The sequence below is a fragment of the Gekko japonicus genome, unplaced genomic scaffold, assembly GCF_001447785.1.
Source record: "Gekko japonicus isolate JY-2015 unplaced genomic scaffold, Gekko_japonicus_V1.1 scaffold246, whole genome shotgun sequence".
NCBI lineage: Eukaryota > Metazoa > Chordata > Lepidosauria > Squamata > Gekkonidae > Gekko > Gekko japonicus.
This window is the reverse complement of record NW_015162482.1, coordinates 859,489-874,335: the sequence shown is the minus strand read 5'-3', so window position 1 is coordinate 874,335 and position 14,847 is coordinate 859,489.

Here is a 14,847-nt window from a genome sequence, read left to right as displayed (position 1 = left end):
GCGTAGATTCCGCATGCTTTCTCTAGAAGAGGTTTACCATTCTATCTCTCCAGGTTCCTGGTTCGTCGTCATCGACCTCCAGGACGCTTACTTCCATATTACGATACATGTCGACTGTAGGAAGTACCTCCGCTTTAAGTTCAAGGGTACTAATTACCAGTACTGCGTGCTACCGTTCGGATTGGCGACGGCACCCAGGGTCTTCACGAAATGTTTTTCTGCGGTGGTGGCTCATCTCAGACTCCACGGATGTGCAGTCTATGCATATTTAGATGATTGGTTGCTAGTAGCTGATTCCAGTGAGCGGTTGCTAGCCCAGGTTCATTTCACCATCAATACTCTCCAGTCATTGGGAGTTGTGGTCAATTTGAAGAGGTCTAAACTTTCCCCCGTTCAATCTATCCTGTTCATAGGGGCTAGGTTAGACTCAATAGCTCATAGGGCATTTCTACCTGAAGACAGGACCAGAGCTATACAATCCCTGGTTCACTCTTTCTTCCACAAGAGACATCAGAGGGCCCTACACATTCAGAGGCTCTTAGGTATCATGGCTTCCACTACTTCCACGGTCATGCACGCCAGGCTCCGCATGAGACCTTTGCAGAATTGGTTTTTACGAAGGTTTAACTCGGAATGGGATTCCCAGTGGGTTTTCCTCTCCATCCCTAGGCAGATCCTGTCCTCCCTACGATGGTGGACGACACGGGAGAACTTAGCGCGGGGGTTTCCGTTGGCGCCCAGTCTTCCTGACACACATGTGTTTACGGATGCCTCCTTAGAGGGCTGGGGAGCGCACTCTGGATCCATACAGGTGAAGGGCCTATGGTCCCCCAGGGAGTCTAAGTTTCATATCAACAGACTTGAGCTTAGAGCGGTAAGATACGCCCTTCTCTCTCTGGGTCCATACAGGTGAAGGGCCTTTGGTCCCCTAGGGAATCTAAGTTTCATATTAACAGACTTGAGCTTAGAGCGGTAAGATACGCCCTTCTCTCTCTTACAGATTCCGGCCTTGGAAAGACTATCCAAATAGCTACGGACAATACAGTCGCGATGTTTTACGTCAACAAGCAGGGTGGTACAGGTTCCCTTTCCCTATGCAAGGAAGCTTCGCTCATTTGGGAATTAGCGATTCGACAGGGATTCCACCTCTCAGCGGTTCACATTCCGGGCTCTCAAAACAGCCTAGCAGACATACTCAGTCAGCAGAACAGCTCTCATGGTCCACGAGTGGTCCCTCCCATTCACGTATCTGATCCCCATATTTCAGAGGTGGGGTTGGCCGGAGGTAGACCTCTTTGCCTCGACGGCAAACGCGAGGTGCCCGCTGTTCTGTGCCAGGTCACAAAGGGGGGACAACTGTCTGGGGGATGCATTCCTCCTCAGGTGGACTGGCGCCCTGTTTTATGCTTTTCCGCCTCTTCCCCTCTTACCGAGAGTGTTGACAAAACTAGCACACGACAGATCAGCGTGCATACTGATAGCTCCGCTATGGCCCCGTCGGCCTTGGTTCCCGCTGCTGGTAATGCTAACCGGGAATGACAGGTACCCATTGCCGCAAGTTCCAGACTTGCTACGGATCGGTCATACTCGCCACCCTGCCCCCCACACCCTAAACCTACACGCATGGTTCATTTCCACGTAGATACTTGTTCTGATCGGGTAACAGAAATACTGCTAGCTTCCCGTAAGCCCTCCACCTGAAAGTCCTATACGGCCAAATGGCGTCAATTTACTGTTTGGGTGCAAGACCATAAAATTCGCCCGGACACTTGTCCTTTAATGGAGATCATTGAGTACCTCCTGACACTAATCGACGAGGGTCTTTCCCCTTCGGCCATTAAGGTTCACTTTGCGGCCATATCGGCTTTTCACTTGGGAATTGAATCCAAGCCGATATTTTCCAATGCTTTATCGAAACGTTTCCTACGGGGATTGTACAACAAGTTCCCTGTGGTTCGGCCTCCCTTCCCTCAATGGGATCTCAAACAGGTGTTAACACAGATGATGGCGGCTCCGTTTGAGCCACTGGCTAAGAGTTCGTTGGTTCATTTGACACACAAGGTCGCCTTCCTGGTTGCCATTACTTCAGCTCGTAGAGTTGGGGAATTACAGGCCCTTCGAATAGATTCCCCTTATTTAAAGTTTCACCCTGATAAGGTGATGCTACGGCCAAGCGCAGATTTTCGGCCAAAGGTGCTTACTGCGTTCCATACTTCACAGGACGTAGTCCTCCCTGCTTTCTTCCCCAGTCCGGTTTCCGAAGTAGAGAGGGAGTTACACACTTTGGATCTCAGACGAGCTTTATTGTTTTACTTGAAACGCACGTCGGTGTTCAGGTCCACAGTTTGTTTGTTTGTTTGTTGCACTGGTCCCAAAAAGGGGCAGACGGCCACGAAACAGTCCATCTCCAGGTGGATCGTTTCAGCCATTCGTAGCAGTTATGTCTCTGCAGGTCTCCCCTGTCCCTTTCCAGTCCGAGCAACCTCGACTGCCTTCGCGGCGTCTATCAATATTTCTGACATATGTAATGCAGCTACTTGGTCTTCACCTTTGACTTTCATTCAACACTATTCAATCGATGTTGATTCTAAAGCTGACGCATCTGTGGGTACAGCAGTGTTACAATCGTTACTTGAATAAACTGTTTCGCCCACACCCGCCTCCGAGTCTTGTGTAGCTTGCTAGACTCCCATGTGGGACTGCACAGAAGACACGAAGATGAAAACATGGTTGCACTTACCTGTAACTGATGTTCATCGAGTGTCTTCTGTGCTGGCACACATCCCTCCCTCCTTCCCCGCTGTGGACGAGTTGTATTTTTCCACGGCGGCAGGTTAGGACTGAGAGCGAGAGGTGCCTCCCCCTCCCCTCGTCACATGACCAAATGGGCGGGAAATGGCTCATTTCACAATTCTCTCCGAGGGGAGGGGGGGACTCAATTCTTACAGGATTGAGGAAGCTCTTGGAATGTTCTTCCGCGGCAGGCCTGCCTTCCGGCAGTCCCATGTGTGCCAGCACAGAAGACACTCGATGAACATCAGTTACAGGTAAGTGCAACCATGTTTTCCCCTTGCAGAGGAAGATAAGGAAAAGACAGCTTTTATCTGTCCATTGGGGTTTTATCAATTTGAACACATTCCCCAAGGTATCTCCATGGGCCCTGCCACCTTTCAGAGGCTCATGTAAAAATCTGTGGGGGACATGAACTTGCTGCAAATATTGGTTTATATAGATAATCTCATAGTTTTTGGGAAAACACTTGAAGAACAAGAGGAAAGGCTTTTAAAGGTGTTGGACCAATGATAAAACCTATAGACTTAAGTTGTCGAGAAATGCTATTTCTGTAGGACATCTGTCAAGTATGTGGGACCTATAGTGTCACAGGAGGGAATTAGTACAGTCCCAGAAAAAATACGTGTGCTCACTCACTGGCCACGTCTTTGGCATTATAGAGATCTGAAGACCTTTTTAGGGTTTACTGGTTATTATAGACAGTTTGTCCATGGCTATTCTGCTATCATGAAACTCCTAAATGGTTTAACTAGAGGATCCAGTCAATTAAGATGACCCCTTGAAGTGGCAAGAAAAAGAGATCCATGAAAGGAAACACAGGGGGACTTTATCATGACCCTTTAGAACCTTTTGGGGAACGATGGGAAAACTGTGAGAGAGCATTTAAAGGGATCATCAAATGTCTGACAGAAGCCCCAGACTTAGCATGCACAGACCCCACTAAACCATTCCACATGCCATCATGCCGGGGATGTCCCGCGTGGCGATATCTCCCTGTCCCCTACTCCCGGAGAGCTCCCTCCCACTCCTTGCTGTCAAGACAAGAGGACCTGGCAACCTGGCTTCTGAGGGTCTGCGGCTGAACCAACTTCATGAAGAAACCAGTACTTCTGGGACACTAAGGTTGCAGGTCCTTTGCCCTTGCCGGTGGAGGGTGGGAAGGAGCTTTCTGGGAGTGGGGGCGGAGCTATGTCACCGCGTGTGATGTCCCTGACATGATGACATCACTTCTGCGTGATATCATTACATTGGGGACATTGTACCAGGTCATGGCTGTTGAGACGGGGCTTTCCCACCAGCCAACTGGCCGGGGTGGGCAGGAGCCCGTGAAATTGGAGGATCTCCAGTTGGGGGCTGGCAACCCTATGGGACGCTGACTATTGGACTTTGGTTTGGGAAGAGAAAGGAGTTTGGGGGCCAGGAGTACCGTACCCTGTGTACAAAACGGTATTTTCCCTGTTGTAATAAATAGTTACTTTGCTTAAGCCAAGGCATGTGAGTGGGAGGGGGGCTTTAAAAAAGGAGGCCCCAAGCCTTGAACTAGCCTTTATTTCCAGTGCCCGGGTTACACTAGCATAGCGCTTGCCCTAACATGCTAGCTTTCTATGGTCAGGGTCCTGGTTTTCAAGGGAGGAACTTTGAGGTATCATGTAATAATAACAACAATCATATGGCAGCGTGTGTTGTATAGCCAGGAGATCTTAAGATTGTCTGGCAGCCAGAAGTTCTAGCTCTTTAGCATTATGCACCACTAGGTGGTGAGCTAGGCTATGTTTTAAGGCAAGAGATATTTCAGAGGTGGCTTGCCATTGCCTGCCTCTGCGTCACGCCCCTGGTATTCCTTGGAGGTCGCTCATCTAAATACTAGCCAAGGCTGGCCCTGCTTAGCTTCTGAGATCTGATGAAATTGAGCTTGCCTGGGCTACCCAGGTCAGGGCTGAGGCATCATGTGACTCTCCCGCATAAGTTCTCTGCAGCATCAGCTAAAAGGTCCATCTAGGCATGTTTTGGAAATTCGTAAAGGAAAATTCCAAGCTCTCATTGTCCCCGACTTCCTGCCTCAGGGACAACAATACAATATGCCCGTTTTCTCAGAACTCAAAATGGAGGAACTGGGTAGCCAACTGGCCAGGAGAAAAGTGTCCTGCTCTTTTAAGAGAGGTTTAATGTGTGGACAGAGACTGCTGCTATGGATCGAACTGATATTAAAGGAGGAGATAGAACGGCCCCTTTAAAAGTTGTCAACCATATAGAGAAACAGAAGAGGGCTGGTTTGCCAACTCCATTTCACGTATGCACAGCTGAGGTGGGATTTGGGACAAGATGGCTCCATAAAACCCAAGGCGTAGTTTGCAGAATGAGGCAAGAACCAGGCCTTCTCACCAGCTTTGTATGAGCTCAGGGAGGATTGGTTGCCAGGGCAACCCACTGATCTAAGAATTGCCAAGACCTCTCTCCCCCCCCCCCAAGGCTCCGTTGTTGGGAAGAGGTTGTCAAAAGCCCAGTCAGGCTTAAAGAGTCTGGTAAAAAGCTGGGTAACAGGCCTCCAGAGGGAGAAGTACTTTCCCTGCCTCATCCCAGCACATCAAGCATTAAAATAAAGGACAGGGATGGCTGGAATCAATCTGTCCACTGCCTACTGGTGCTCCTTCTCTGGCCCTTCCATGGTTCCCATCCTTTTCAATTCCTGTTTTCTATATGTGGCAAAGTACATGAAAAAAACTCACTCCCCCCCCCACACACACATGCCTTCACATTTAAAAGTGAAGGCATAAAAAAGAAAAGACATTCAATGGGTGACCTCAAAGTAGCTGTTTTATTACAAAGGAACTTCAGGAACAGAATGGAAAGGGAAATTGCTGAATTACAAGTTATCACAACACTTGGAACAAAAAGCTCCCCAGGACTCAACAGGGATATTGGTTTTTTATCTCATTACATATGCTAACTCATTCAGTCCTCACATATGTATTCTCAACAAGAAGGACTATAAATCCTCTGTATTTTAGTGTATTTCTTTTTCCGAACCGTTTATTAGAATACTGAATGTAATGCAAGGGACACTGGGATGTCTGCTGACATAACACTACATCCAGGGGTCATTTCGTAGAAAAAGAGCTAGAGGAACTCATTAGCATAACTCATTAGCATATGCCACACACCCTGACATCAGGGGCCCGGCGGTGGACCTGCAAGGCCAGCGGGAGTGCGAGGAAGCCCCGCCAAGGCCCTCCCTGGCCCCAGGCAGGCAGGGGTGGGGAGAGGCGGGGAGGAAGCAACTTACCCTCCCTCTTCTCCTGCCTCCTCCTGGCTGAATGAGGCCTGGAAGTGGGGCGGCCGGAAGCAGGGGGCGGGGCTTCGTCATGTGCCCCGCCCCCTGCAACGAAGCCCCGCCCCCTGCACCTCACCCGGGGGAACTGCGTTCCTCCGCGTTCCCCCCCCGAAATGACCTCTGACTACATCCCCCTCAAAAAATGCTGTTAACTGCCCTTCACACCTGAGAGAATTAAGATTCTCAGTTACTTCCCACAATTAGAAAATACACCTTTGGACATTTATCTATTTTGACATATTTATTGCTTTGCAACTGTTGACCTTATAACCTTGTTATTTAGTTGAACAAAACTAAATTGTTATTTGGTTTTCACTTTGCATATCTTGATCATCATCATGTTTCATGTTAGTTTGCTGTTCATTCTCTGGCTATAAGTTTGAACATTATCTGCAATTCCAATGTATTTGAAAACGTGTGCATGTACACGAAAGCTCATACTTTGAATAAATCTTTGTTGATCTTAAAGGCGTCACTGGACTCTAAATTTGTGCTGATAGCAGTCAGCAGACATGGGGAGAGCATGTAAAAGAGGGACCTGATCATTTCATGTACAGAACAGGGCCTTCATCCCTCAGGCAGGTATCTTAAGGATCTTTCCTTCCCATATATTTAACCCCTATGTGTTGAACCTGTCATGCCAACTGAACTGAACTTACTGTTCAAAACTTTGTCCAAAACTTGGTGAGGAACAGAATCCTGTTGAAAAGACGCGCCACTTCCTATGCGAGACTGAAGCCAGAGGTGAAGTGTAGGCATAGGGCAAATGCAGCTTTTCATCTCTCTGCAGTGAAAATAAAAGGCAGAGAAAAGGCACAGGGCTGGATTCTGTGGACGTTGGGCCAATGACCTGGGTTGGAACACTTGCCATAGTGTGTTAACTCAGCTATCTATTCCACTGAGGGGAATTTATGGAAAAAGATACAACAGCAGTGCCAATTGAACAAGTGGTATGTGTGTGTGTGTTTGCAATATCAACTATCAATACTATAAAAATAACAAGACATCTTGAGTAAAATAATACTGGAACCGAGCACCACTGTAAACATTAAACAAAATATAAGGTGCCACTAGGGGCCACAGTGGCTCAGAGGTTAAGACACTGAGCTGCAGACTGGAAGGTCTGTAGTTCAGCAGTTCGAGACCCTAGTGCCATGGGACAGAGTGAGCTCCTGCCAACCTAGCAGTTTGAAAGCAAGAAATTGCAAGTAGATAAATAGATACTGCTTCATTGGAAAGGTAACAGCGTTCTGTGCACCTCAGTGTTTAGTCATGCCGGCCACATGACCATGGAAAAATCTTTCCACAGCGCTGGCTCTTTGGCTTAGAAATGGAGATGAGCACCACCGCCTAGAGTCAGATTCGACTAGCTCTTGAGCAAGGGAAACCTTTACCTTTAAGGAGCCACTGAACTTCTGTTTTCTTCTGCTGCTACCGACTAACTAACAGGGCTACCCATCTAGATTCACACAACTTAGTTAACAAGAGTTTTAATCCCCTGCCCTATACGCAGGGGTCATTTCATAGAAAAAGAGCTAGAGGAACTCATTAGCATAACTCATTAGCATATGCCACACACCCTGACATCAGGGGCCCGGCGGTGGACCTGCAAGGCCAGCGGGAGTGCGAGGAAGCCCCGCCAAGGCCCTCCCTGGCCCCAGGCAGGCAGGGGTGGGGAGAGGCGGGGAGGAAGCAACTTACCCTCCCTCTTCTCCTGCCTCCTCCTGGCTGAATGAGGGCTGGAAGCGGGGCAGCCGGAAGCAGGGGGCGGGACTTCGTCATGTGCCCCGCCCCCCTGCACCTCACCCGGGGGAACTGCGTTCCTCCGCGTTCCCCCCTGAAATGACCTCTGCCTATACGCTGGGTGCCAGCATGGTGGGGTGGTGAGAGCATCAGAGTAGTAGGATCAGGGAGACCCAGGTTTGAAGCCCCCCGAGAAAGCCTGCTGGGTAACCATGGGCCAGTCAGTCTCTCTGTCAGCCTAACCTATTTCACAAGGCTGTTGCTGTAAGGATAAAATGGTGGAAGGGAGAAGCAGCATTTAAATATCTAAATAGTATGACAGGGATAAATTAAATTATTCATCAAACTCATCAAATGTATTAGCAGTGCAATAAAAATAAGGTATTCAGAAGAATGTAGTCATATTGTGATCTTCAAGGACTGAAATAAGTAATGTTTCTTTGTTGGAGTGATAAATGGAAGGGGATAACAGGAAACAGGAAGCAAAATGAGCCTTCTGGAAATCCTTAAAAAGTCCTTTTTGTCATTTAAAATTAAATTTTGCAGAAAAATCATGTATCTTTTAGTACAACTAAAATGTATCATGTTAGAAAGCAGGTGATCCAGCTAGCATGTCAAAATGTAGCTCAGTATCCTTCTGAAACAATGTATTTACGCATCAGCGGTTTTACAATTTCCATCTTGGGCTCCTCTGTTCCGTGAAACTTTACCTTACCCGACTCTGTGTATTTTCAACATTTTGCATATATAGCAGGAAAAAAGAGCAGCCGCAGAATGAGGGCCAAACTCTAAAACCAGTTTTGAACCTGGAATAAGGAAGCAAAAAGTGCCTCTGGATGTTTTAACTACAACCAGCTCTGGGAGTAGGAGACAAGCCTTCCATACCTTATTCTGCAAATTCGGGTATCACCCGGACATTAAAACTAGACTATTTGCCAAGCGGCTGTACTGCACCCGCGCCTTCATGCAGAGTCTTGCCGGGCCACGAGGCGTCCTTCCAGGTGTGGCTAAAGTGCTGCGTTTGAGCAATGCTTTGCACACACACACCCCACCAACAAAACATCCTGCATTTCCAATCCACCTGGCTCCCAAACTGCGCAGAATCTGGCATCCGAGCCACAAACAATCGCTCCCGCCTTCTTCTCCCTAGATCAACAGCTAGTTGCTGGGAGAGAAAGTAGTCGGAAGGGGAGGGGCCCTCAGAATATCGTGGACCCCCCCCCAAACCACGCACTTACCCCGGCTGACCATTCACCTAAACATGTTTAAAGTCTTATACAGTGTGCACGCTGATTTGGGATGAAGCCCCAATGAATTATACCCTGCCACAAACTTTGTTAGTCTTTAAGGTGCTACTGGTCTTTTGCTTTTTTCTACTCTTGCCAACCTAGCAATTCGAAAGCAAGGAAACGTCTTCGGACAGCGCTGGCTCTTCGGGGGGATGAGCACCACAACCCTAGAGTCGGACTCGACTGGCTTTCGAGCACGGGAACCTTTACCTTTACTTTACTCCTACAGACAGACTAACACCCATCTTGATCTTTCTCCTGAGTAGGCATGCATAATTTCACAGCGAAGGAATCAAGGAAGGGAAGTGCTTGTTAAGAGCATCTTCCGCCGCCCTGGCCATAACCAGATGTTCACTAGAGAGCGCTGTTGTGCACGCAACGGTGTAGGATTGTTTACTCTGGCCGCAGCATCGAACTGATTTTGCACTTGTGTGAATTGCGGCATCCCTTGCTGGGTTGCAAGATGCAACCAGTTACAAAGAAGGAAAACGCTTGCGGGAAAAGTCAAGCCACTTCCGAAGTCGTATACGCTTTCCCGCTGTTGGACTCCAGGGAGGAGAGAGCGGTTTTTCCACCCATTTTCCACCGGTTTCTATTTCTTTAGCAGCCATTAAGCCACGGAGATTCGTATTCCCTTCTGCTCCTCCGCCTTTGAAGAGCTGTACCTGGTCCCACAGTCGTGGTCAGAAAACTCATTATACATCTACCTTGGCCTGCTCAGAACCCAGTTGGGACCTCTACCACCCATCCCATGGTAACCGGAGTTCCGAGACAGAAGCGAAACACAACCTTGATGTATTGTACTATGTTTGTATCTCATCCATCCTTCAAGAAGCTCACAATAAATCAAGAGTGAGGGGATAAAGTAGCATGAGGTAGGCAGGATTTGAGTCCAGTTTTGTGCACTAACCTGACCCTCACCACTCCAATTTACTTTATTTCCTGACAGGCCCTGAAGTCTACCCTGCTTTTCTCCCCAAAGGGGATCTAAAGTTAACAGTGTTGCCAATCTCCAGGCGAGCCTCAAGTTTCTCAGAATTACAAGTGACCTCCAGAGTACATGTGGCATTACATCCCTACTGAGCTCCCTAGGAATATCCCAAATCAGAGGTGGCAGAGGCATAACACGTATGTGATCACTTATGAAGCAGCCTTATACTGAATCAGACCATTGGTCTATTAAGGGCAGTAAAAAAAGGTAAAGGTTCCCTTGCTCGAAAGCCAGTCGAATCCGACTCTAGGGTTGCGGTGCTCATCTCCATTTCAAAGCCGAAGAGCCAGCGCTGTCCGAAGACATTTCCGTGGTCATGTGGCCGGCATGACTAAACACCAAAGCGCACGGAACGCTGTTACCTTCCCACCGAAGTGGTTCCTATTTACCTACTTGCAATTTCTTGCTTTCGAACTGCTAGGTTGGCAGGAGCTGGAACTAGAAACGGGAGCTCACTCCGTCATGCGGCACCCGGGTCTCGAACTGCTGAACTACTGACCTTCCACAGCCTGCAGTTCAGCGTCTTAACCACTTGAGCCACCGCAGCTCCTATTAAGGGCAGTATTGTCTCCTTAAACTAGCAGCCGATCTCCAGAGACTCAGGCTTGAGGTCTTCCACATCACCTACTGCCTGTTCCTTTTGTAACTGGAGACCCCCAGAGATGGAACCTGGGACCTTCTGCATGCAACACAGAGGCTCTTTCACTGAGCCACAGCCCCTCTCTCCGTATGCCTTTCTCCTGTCCACCATTTTCTCACAACAGTTCTGTGAGATACTGTAGAGGCTGAGAGTGCCTAAGCTGCCACTTCAAGCAGATTTCTGATAAAAATTCTTAAGCGACGTCCCTACAGGGAAATAGCAGTCCTGCGCATACCTCACCTTTGCTGTGGAAGGAAGTTTGGATCAGCGTCACTGAAAGTTGTCGGATAATTGGTTTGGTTCAGACCTATTTTAGTTTGGAAGCTTTATGAGGTAAGTGGAATTGCAGACTCTCTTCTAAGAAAGGCATGTGTAATACAAATTTGGCTCCTTTTTCCTGTTTGGTCTTGATAAAATGCACAGCAGTTTATTGCCATGTTTTGAAATTGTCCATTAGTACCATTAGAACCACTGAGCAGGGCTTTTTTTGTAGAAAAAGCCCAGCAGGAACTCATTAGCATAATAGGCCACAACCTGAACAGTGTAGCCTATTAGCATATTAGGCCACACCCCCATGCCTTCCCTTGGCTTGCCTGGACGCCCCATGGCTGCGGGGAGCCCAGGCTGGGGAAGGCACAGAGAGGCATTTAAATGCCTCCCTGATCTTTCCACCACCACCCCCAGGCCTGCTTGCCTCGGAGTGGCCAGGGGGGTGTCGCTCTCCAGGCCTTCCCTCTGTAGCCACGCACGCAGAGGTTTTGGCTGTCGTGGGCATGTCCAACTCTGGAGCCAGCCAGAACTCCGTTCCTGTGCGTTCCTGCCCAAAAATAGCCATGCCACTGAGTAAATATGAAGAGAATGAAGGGGGGGAAATTTAATCACCCAAATCGAAAGAATTGAACAGAACAAGATCTTACTGCCATAAGCTGAATACCGCAGAACATAAAGCTGCCTCTTGCACTCGAGAGGGCCTTCCTTCCTCCTACATGCCTGTGAGCCCTGTATCCCTAAATTCTATTGAGAGCATACAATATTTTTAAATGTGAAAGCAGCCTAGGCTTCCTGTGCACTTTGAGAGCTGGGCAGCAATTTCTTTGCCAGCTTTCAGTGGGGCCCACATTTTAGCTGGAATCCTTTCTGAAAGCTTTCTGACCAGCAAGCATACAATCAGCCAAGGCCAGAGTGACCAGATCATTATAAACCCAAGCCAAACATCCTTTACACAGCTACAACCAAGGACCCTCTAAAACACTATGTTGTTGTTTGTGCTGACAGACGTGGCCACAGTGTAGCTGTAAGCAGAGCACGCATTAAGACAATCTCCATGTTCGCCTTCCTCTTTATTCCAAAGGCCAAACAACTTTGGCAGGAGCCTGTTATTGCATGAACCAGAAGCACAGTGCCAAGTTGCAGGCATAGCACTACACACCCACTCATTTACTCCTCTGCCTTAGACTTGCATTGTAAGAAGAGTTTTGAGGCAAGAGGGTCAGCATGAAGTATGGTCTGAAAAGCGGGAAGACCTGCAGCCAATGCTCCCTCTAAGCTGTATGGAGCCTTGTGAGCAAAAAACCTACTTTTTGAGGGAGTGGCTTGGCTGCTGCATACATTAGTTTGCTCTGGAGCCATCCCTCCTGAGCTAAGGCAAAAATGTGTGAGCCAGAGGCTGAAAAACTGTGAGCTAGCTCACACTAACTCAGCTTAGAGGGAACACTGCCTGCAGACCTCAACCAATAGCTGCTTCAAAGCTTGTACTACTGCAGAAAAGCTTAACAGTGGCAGTAATTCACCCCAAATGCTCAGAAGCCAATCGAATGGCAAATGTGCTGCTCTGAAAGCACATACATTGCACATGAATAGTTTTTAATATGGCAAGCCTCTGGGTCCTTCATGCCACCTCTGGCTCTTCTGGGCACTGCTCCCCCATGCGGCACCCACAATGCTTCTCCTTCCCTTTGCTGCCAACCTTCAGGTGGGGTCAGAATATTTCCCCGAATTGCAATTGTTCTCTAGGTGGCAGAGACCCATTTCCCCTGGAGGAAATGGCTGCTTTGGAGGGTGCGCTCTGTGGCATTCTACCCTACTGAGGTCCCTCCCCAAGCTCCACCCTCTGATCTCCAAGAATTTCCCAACCTGAATCGGCAACACTATTTCTCACTGTCACCTTGGCCCTCTTGCTGTGTCATCTGAGCTGCAAACCTCATGTCAAGGAGAACAAGATGACAGGCAGGAAATTAAAAGGGCACACAGGTTCAGTAGTGATGGAGAATGGTACTCTTAATTTTAAAAGTTAGTATATATTAGTTAGAATATATAGTATAGAATAAATTCTATATATATATACACACACAGTTACATTATAATGTGTTCGGTGGGATAGGGCACATTGTAGTCACGTGGCTTTTGGTGGGTGTTAATTCCGAATACGGATCTCCATGAGCCACGGAATGAGTACCACTACCATAAGCAGTTTAAGAAAGGGACTTGAACCATCCAAATCTATTAATAAGCAACTTTTCTGGTTTTCCAGTTCAGCAGTTCCCAACATGGCCTTTGGCTCTAAATGCAGTTTCTCAACTTCATGCCAATTCCATTTTGGTATAGATGCATCACTTCTCAGCATTCGTTTACCTATTATGGCCTGTGCACTTAACAGGGACAACTACCAAGCTCTCTTCCCCCTCCCCCCAATTAAAACCAGCTCTAGCCCAGCATTAACTACACTCAGCTATAGCAGGTTGTGTCCCAAAAACAGCTTGAGGGGGAAAGTTTCCTTGAACTGAATCACTCATATATTATGCTAGTCTAAGGGGCAAGGAGAGCGAAAGGGTGCTTATAGGTTGTTACAAACACTCCACTGTCATGGCACAGCCCTAACAACCAGCAGTCTTCACCTAGAACTCAACTCCCTGAAGCATGCGATGTTGGCATCAAAGAGCCATGACACACGCCAACCATATGACTAGGCAATCTGCTCCCACAAGGGAATTCCTCTAGACACTCCCAGCTTCTTGCCTCAATCCAAGGAAACTTGAGTCTTTGAAAAGGTACAAGGTCAATCACAGCAAAAGCAGATTCCTGGAGAGCAGCTATGTAAGTCCATTATTCTGTGGCAGTCTAAGCCTTGGGCCAGAACAACTTGGACTCAACATGGTTGCTTCTTCCACCATCTAGTACAGGGGTCTCAAACATGCGGTCCAGGGGCTGGATCAGGCCCCCGGAGGGCTTCCATCAGGCCCACAGTGGAACTGGCCATCTCCTGCATCCAGTTCTGTTGCTGCTGCTGCCTCATAGCTTGCTTCACCAGACTCTCTCACTCAGCCATTTCATGTTTTAACCTGGGTCCTAGACTCAGAACTCTAAGCATGAGATTTCTGTGGTGAATGTAAATAAATCAAAAGTAGGTTTGCAGCTTACAGAGCTAATGTTTTAAGCATGTTTTAAGTAAAAAAAAAAAACCTTTGTGTTTGTGTCCTTTATAGTTTATATCTCTGCTACCTGGCATTAAATTTTATGACACACATGGCCCGGCCCAACAAGGTCTCATTTATGTCAAACCCGGCCCTCATAACAAATGTTCGACACCCCTGATCTAGTTCATCCCTCTCCCTCATTTCCTGCCGCACAATCAGCATATCTGCTAGATCAAGCATTGCACGGACTCTAGTCTGGGAGAACGAGGTTTGATTCCCCACTCCTCCACTTGCAGCTGCTGGATGACCTTGGGCAAGCCATAGTTCTGTCAGTGCGGTTCTCTCAAGGACAACTCTAGAAAGAGCTCTCTCAGCCCCACCTACCTCACAGGGTGTCTGCTGTGGGGAGGGGAAGGGAAAGGAGTTTGTAAGCCACTCTGAGACTCCAAGTGAAGAGTGGGGTATAAACCCAATCTCTCCATCTTCTTCACTGGTAAGATGGCAGAGGGAAAAGATGCTACAAACTTCAACATCTGTTGCTGGGCATTGTCTCTGTTCATCTCTAGCTTCTTCCCTCCTGAATGAAACAGATATTGCCCATTACAGCCCAGGAGCTAATTTTAGTTTCTCTGGGCCTTAATACAGTT